The sequence below is a fragment of the Sardina pilchardus genome, chromosome 12, assembly GCF_963854185.1.
Source record: "Sardina pilchardus chromosome 12, fSarPil1.1, whole genome shotgun sequence".
Taxonomy (NCBI): domain Eukaryota; kingdom Metazoa; phylum Chordata; class Actinopteri; order Clupeiformes; family Clupeidae; genus Sardina; species Sardina pilchardus.
The window spans coordinates 21,690,183-21,697,682 of NC_085005.1; the positions used below are offsets into that span (position 1 = coordinate 21,690,183).

The window sequence follows — 7,500 nt, forward strand, 5'->3', positions numbered from 1 at the left end:
GGTTGCCATGTTAGCGATTACACACACACACACACACACACACACACACACACACACACACACACACACACACACACACACACACACAGATCACAGAACATATGTGTGTGTGTACAGTATGTGTGTGTGTGTGTGTGTGTGTGTGTGTGTGTGTGTGTGTGTGACTAAGCCTCTGTAGTTGTCCTACATTCTTTCTGGGCAAATATGCAGCCCCTCTCCACACACCCGATTCTCAAACACACACACACACACACACACACACACACACACACACACACACACACACACACACACACACACACAACACGTACACAGCACCAGAGTGTGGACATGGCACAGCAGATTTCACTGGATTTATTTATGACACATGACACGTATTTCAAGCTGTCATTTTACTGCCCCCCCATGACAGGGAAAAAACAGTTGTGCTGTCACGGTGACAAAGACCATTAGCAAGCTCTAAGTGGAGCCTTTAGCTCAAACTCCAGTGGTCAGAACCATCAGCAAGCAGAAGGTTGTCGTTGGAGCCATGTTGTATGACTGTGGGTGTAGCAGCATATTGGAGCATTTATCAAGTTGAGAAATTAACATTTACTGTATATCAGTGTATATTCCCACTGAATTAAAACCAACAGACAACATCTTGGTTAAGTGGCAATCCTCACCATAGCTTTTTTTAAAAATGGGCATTAGAAATACTTTTGTGTGTACACCTGCGGCTTGAGTTGACTGCTCACACAAAGAGGGGTCTGAAACACACACAGGTGTTTGAAGAAGTTCTCACCTAAAGTGAGGCTTTAATAGGGGCTTTAAATCTCCATGGCAATGTGCCCCACGTATGTTCCGAGTCCAGAGAAGTCCAGAAAAGGTTCCACTGAAGCTTTGCCTCAGGCACACTGGTCTGGTGCAAATCAGTAAGATGCAGTACAATTGTTTCACTGCACTCACTCACTGCACGAATGTGTTGGAAACAACACAAACTGTGTTGTCCCTATCTGGACACAGAGATGTGTTAAAAAAAACAACACAAGTTGTGCTATTTTCAACACACGGTGTGTAATAAATAACAAAAGCAATGTGTTGGTAACACCTCACACTGTGTTGTTTCCAACACATTCATTTTAAGAGTGTTTTCACATTTTTACTTTGATATGAGGGGCCATAACATGTGCATACTGTATGTCTAAAGATGCCTTTTAGAGTTTGACGGTTTGAACTTGTTGAACTTGAAAAACTCCATTTGAAAAGTAGCAAACCTTGAACATTATTCACGTTTTTAATGGGTGCTTTTGTAGATAGTTGTAGGCCATCTTTAAATGCATTTCCATGGTCATATGATGGCAAAAAGAAAACTAGCCTGCCACCAACAAGCTTTAACAGAATTTGTAAAAATATTTCAGTTAATGACCTAGCTATTCTGTGCTAGCTACACAGAGTGTTTTTGGTGTTTACAAGTAAGGTATGTTGGATAAAAAAATATGAAATGCCCTTCAAACTGCTTCTGACGTGGCTCTTCCTCGATTGGTCTCTTTTTCTCTTGGGCTCACTGGCCTTTTTTGTCTTTGCACTCTCAAACCTTGATAGTGTTGTGAACCCAAAATGTTGGCCTGTTTGTGTGTACAGTACATCTCAGTCTTTCTGGCATAACAGCAAAAGCATATACCTGGCGATACGCACAGAATATTTCTCTGTACCGATCTCCATCTCCATCCCCAGCCAATTAGCATCTGTAATTCTGTTCCTTTCCCAAGCAGAACCGTCCCCACTGCCCTACCATTCTGTTATAGTCTCCCCTGTTTATGGTCACCATCATGGCAATGGAGGGCACTCTTACTGAAGGGACAGTGTGCAAAGCAGCAGTGAGCCTTGGGATAGCCTTGCCGGAAAAAGGAAAATTGATGTCAGTTGTTTTCACTGAAATAATGAAGATGATAAATATTGAAAACGCCATAAAATATACATTTTGGAGACCCTATAAGATATTTCTTTCTTCTGTACTTCTTTCATTATGTTTGTATAGAGCTGAAACTCATGTTTTATTGATGCTTACTTTTTCATTCACTATATTATGTAGACCTACGTACATATGGTGCATTATGTATGTCTACCATTGTTCGATGTACTGTGGTTTTTCTGCTAATGTCAGTTTCATTGCTATGCTATTGAAACAAATACGTACAGCCATTAAGCTGTTACATAGGAGCAAATCATATATTGCACAGGACTGTTAACCTTCATTGATGTAGATTTGCTGATGAAGGGTTTTATAATACGCTCCCATTCCCACTAATTGGCTTGGGGTGGCAATTTCTATAGCAGAACCTCTATGTGAACCATGGAGGTACTGTAATAATTAGACTTAGAAAGAGTGAGCTTGAGCTGAACATAAACAACTCTCATTCATTTATACGGAGTAGAACTGTCACATGTCACAAAACTTAGACTTAGAACTTAGATCAGAATTGACTACACTGTAGGAAGCATGAGATACAGGGCAACCATCAAGATCACAACAGTAGTCTGATTTTGCAAAACAGGAGATTGTTTCTGACACTTGATACTGCCACTCCTCCCATAGGATTCCATTATGAGAAAATATATCCCCAAAACTACACCAGACCTCACTGCTGTTATGCCTTTTCATCCAAAGAGTGAAATCTCCCTTTTCAGATTTTCTCGGCATATGAGCACAGTAGGTGTCACATTATGTAGTCCATGTGGATTGGCTGATCCTCATAGCTTGGAAACTACAGTATAAGCCCATGGGAATATCCACCAATCATTTATTGAAAGTATACTGACCTTTTTATCTATATGCTGGTTTCACTCCCTCTCAATCAAAACTAAGAAGACACATCTCCAGAGCATTGTGTACATAATGTTCTAAAATCATTGGCCACCCTCTTCAGTCTTTGACATCTGACTGCATCTCAAAAAACTCCCTACCCCTGTCCTATACATAAAGTTTTGGAATGGCTGGCCTCTGGCAGGCATCTGCGCTGTCCTTTTGCTAATGAATTGAATTGAATCGAATCTACAGACAGCACACTTAAGCATCCTCCAGTATTGTGGCATCTGATTGGCCAGATAGTCCTCCAAACCCTGACCCTCCTGACGTCAACACAGAGTGATGATGCAATAGAAGGTGTAGAGCGGTCTCAGATATTTGCTTCCCATTGGCTGGTTTCACTCGTACACCTGTGTGTGTGGACAATCAGTGTGGAATGGATTTGGCTATACTGTGGTCCCTGGTCATCAATATCACTTGCAGGTCAGGTGATTGGCTCTTCATAGCTTCCGATGCCAAAACGGCAGCAGCATGATCCAAGATGCTGATTTAGTCTGTGCCGAGGTGAAATAGCTAGCGTGGCAATTTCAAGCCATTTGTCACTCTCCCCTAATACCTTTAATGCATATTGCAAGGGTATGGAGTGTGTCATGTGAATTCTGCTGTTAATTTTCAGGTCACAGTTAACTGTCTGGAGTTTCAATTAACCACTGAGCTTGTAATGAGTTAATTACCTCACTTTAAGTCTTATTAAACATCTGCAGCTCTGACGCAAAGAGTGCTTGCGTCTCTCTCACTCTCTTTCTCTCTTGGCTACCATTTCATCTGCTTTACATTTATCTCTGATGCCTTTCCCCCGTCCTTCTCCATAATTACGGTTCAGTTCACATCTCCCCACACTGTTTCTTTGTATTGTTCTGCCACCCTGAGCTCAGTGCCGCACAATCTGTTCTGACGGCAAGAGTCGGTTCATGCACATTTTAAAACAACACAAGCAGCATGGGAATTATACTCTTTTCTCACTCTCGCTTACACACACACACACACACACACACACACAGAATCACAGAATCACAGAAACAGAATGCCTATGTGCAATTATGTGGTGAGTATTGATCACTCTCAGAGTAACCTTGGCCAGCAATCTGCTCGTGACTGACAGATCTATTGAGTGAGTAGGAGAAACACATACTGGGCAGAGATGGGGGAGACATAGAGAGAGAGAAAAGAGAGAGAAGAGAGCGAGAGAGAGAAGAGAGAGAGTGACAGAGAGAGAGAAGAGAAGAGAGAGAGCCAGCCAGCAAGACAGTGGTGGAAATGAAAGAGGCGAAGAGGTAGGGAGCATGTGTGTGTGTGTGTGTGTGTGTGTGTGTTTATGTGTGTATGTGTGTGTGTTTATGTGCATGTATATGTCTGTGTGTGAGTGTGAGTGTGTGTGTGTGTGTGTGTGTGTGTGTGTGTGTGTGTGTGTGTGTGTGTGTGTGTGTGTGTGTGTGTGTACGTGCGCGTGTGTGTGTGTGTGTGTGTGCGTGTGTGTTTGTATGAGTAGAGCTGCTTGCTGCCTGGTTTGTAGCGTCTGATGGTGCAGTTGATTGGAGCTTTTGTGGGGGCTTCAAATGAGCCTTTCAACTAAGCCTTCGTTCTCCATTCAAAGGCTGCCTGCCTCTCCAACGGTCTCGGCACAGCACCGCACCGCAGCGCACCACGCCGACCGGCGCCCCACAACACTGGATCATCCATTATTGAGGCGTGGGCCCACCAGGCCTCGGTGCTAACTGCTAACTCAAAGGCTGCGCTGAGACGCTGAAGATCATAATGATTTGATGGGGCTGGGAGTGAGAGCGGGCGGGTGGCGAGTGGGTGGATGGGCGATGGGGGGGTGGAGGGGTGGGGGGGGGGGGGTGGGGTTGGTGCTCTCGTCAGGCCCGACCCGATGCTGAGCCGGAGCAGCGCAGGCACAATGCGGTGGAGCGGAGCCGTCTGCTCGACATGCTGCTGTGAAGCTCTCGTCTCCCCGCCTCGCCTCTCCCCCTCACACCACACCGCCACCGCACAACACTGTAGCACAGCACAGTGAAATGTGTATGTGCCTGCGTGCATGTCAATTCATTCGTTACTGGATGCTTGAGTATGTTTGTGAGTGTGTGTGTGTGTGTGTGTGTGTGTGTGTGTGTGTGTGTGTGTGTGTGTGTGTGTGTGTGTGTGTGTGTGCATGTGTGTGTGCGTGCGTGTGTCTGTGTATGTGTGTGCATAAAAAATTTCGGGCACAGAGTTTGAGGGAAAAAAAAGCTAAATTGTTGATGGTTTTTCAGATCTATGGAATGATCTCCATAGATCCCTCTGTAAACACATTTCACTTTAATTTGTCCACAAAATAAAACTAAAACCACACCCACCACACCACAGTGTTGTACCACAGCACTGCTCCTCACCTCACCATAGCTACACCATCACAACTCCTCATCTCATCATCACTACACCATCACAACACCTCACCATCACAATACCTCACCATAACTACACCATCACAACACCTCACCATAGCTACACCTCACCATCACAACTCCTCATCATCACTACACCTCACCATCACAACACCTCACCATAGCTACACCTCACCATCACTACACCATCACAACTCCTCATCATCACTACACCATCACCATCACAACACATCACCATCACAACACCTCACCATCACTACACCATCACAACACTGCACCATCACTACACCCCACCATCACAACACCATCACAACACCATCACCATCACAACACTCACCATAGCTACACCTCACTTCATCTTTCCTCTACCCCTCCCTTCTCCATCAGTCTGTCTTTCTCTCCTCCTTTATTCTCCCTCTATCTTTCTCTCCTCCCACACTCCCCCCTTCCCTCTCTCACCTCCCACCTTCCTGTCTGCTTCCCAGACTGTGCACAAGGGGTTTCTCATTCAGAGAGTTTAGAGAACAGAGAGGAGACCCAGGTCAGGATTCACATTCTCCTTCTCTCTCTCTCTTTCTCTCACTCTCTCTAGACCAGACTGTGCATAAGGGTCAGAACTCACACTCTCCTTCTCGCTCTCACCCAGACTGTACACAAGGGGTTTCTCATTCAGAGAGTTGAACAGAGAGGAGGCCCGGGTCGAGATTCACGCTCTCCTCTCTCTCCTTCTCTCTCTCCTTTTCTCTCTCTCCTTCTCTCTCTCTCTAGACCAGACTGTGCATAGGGGTCAGGACTCACACACTCTCTCTCCCTCTCTCTCGCCCAGACTGTGCACAAGGGGTTTCTTGGTCAGAGAGTTGAACGGAAAGGGTTGGGATTCACGCCCTCCTTCTCTTCCTCTCCCCCTTCTCTCTCTCCTTCTCTCTCCCTCTCTCTCTCTCTCTCTCTCTCTCTCTCTCTCTCTCCCAGACTGTGCACAAGGGGTTTCTTGGTCAGAGAGTTGAGCTGGGTCAGTTCTAACATATTCAGCAGATGAGCCGTGGTACTGAATGAAGATCACATTACACGGATGAATGCCAGCCACTGAGGACTTCTGTATGTCTCTTTTACCTTTCTCTCTCTCTCCCTCTCTCTCTCTCTCTCTCTCTCTCTCTCTCTTTCAGGACTCTCCTCTGCATCCCTCCATACCTGTGTGTACAGTGGAGAGCAAAAAGGGGCACTCTTCCTTCAATCCTCTCCTCTTTTTCTCCATCTCTCTCCTCTCCTCCCTGTCTCTTTTGTGGCTCTCTCTTGCCTTCGGTCCTCAGTGGCTGAAGCTACAGGGATTAGATGTGGGCTATCAGGACCTGTAAGTCTCTATATCTCTTTTCCTACCTTCTTCTTTCTCTCTCCCTCGCTCCCTTCTGCCCTCTCTCTCTCTCTCTCTCTCTCTCTCTCTCTCTCTCTCTCTCTCTCTTTTTCCCCTTTTTCTTCTTCTCTTTTCAATTCCCAATGCCTGAACTTACAGAAAAGATTGGCAATCAGAGCCTGTGGCTCTCTCTCTCTCTCTCTCTCTCTCTCTCTCGCTGGCCGCTGGGTCTTACTGTGACAGTGCTAAGCTTTCTAAGGTGTGCTGCAATATGAGAGTGAGAGCCGGAAGAGAGCTAAGCATCTCACTAAAACACCTACATGTAGTAGCAGCTCCAGCTGGTTACAGAGCAGTCCTATTACTGCATCACACATGTTACAGTTCAGGAGTGAGCAGGACAGAACATCAGCAGTGCATTTAAACATGCTCAGTGTACAGTACATGTGTGCTGAGTGCCTGAGTGTGAGTGTGAGTGTGAGTGTGAGTGTGTGTGTGTCTGGTATGACACTTTTATCCAAAAGAACTTACAAAAATAAGGAATAACATGTGTGACGCAGTGACGCAAACAGTTAAACACACACCATCAGAAAACACAGATACTGAACGCGACCATTCACAAAACAGAACTGCTAAACACACGCGCCATCAGAATACAGAACTGCTAAACACGACCAATCACAAATCAGGACCCCCATACACACAGCAGAGGACTGAAGTCAGAAGACACATGTGACCCTGCAAAGCGAAATCAGTCGCTTGTCGCACAACACTATTTAGAGAAAATCCACAATAAACAAACTTCCGGGTTCAAATGTTGAATTTCAGGTTTTCGCATAATTCGACAGTATACATTCTACAGTTTCATATCGTGAACTAATTTCACGGAAAACATACGTTTGACTGTTGAACCCGGCGAAGAT

At 45.4% G+C, this 7,500-nt stretch overlaps 1 protein-coding gene across 1 annotated transcript in view; it reads right to left on the reverse strand.

Annotated features, from left to right (window-relative positions):
* LOC134097393 (MAM domain-containing glycosylphosphatidylinositol anchor protein 2-like) overlaps nt 1-7,500 on the reverse strand; it is a 197,724-nt gene that overhangs the window by 24,591 nt on the left and 165,633 nt on the right. The gene's annotated exons all lie outside the window — the stretch shown is intronic.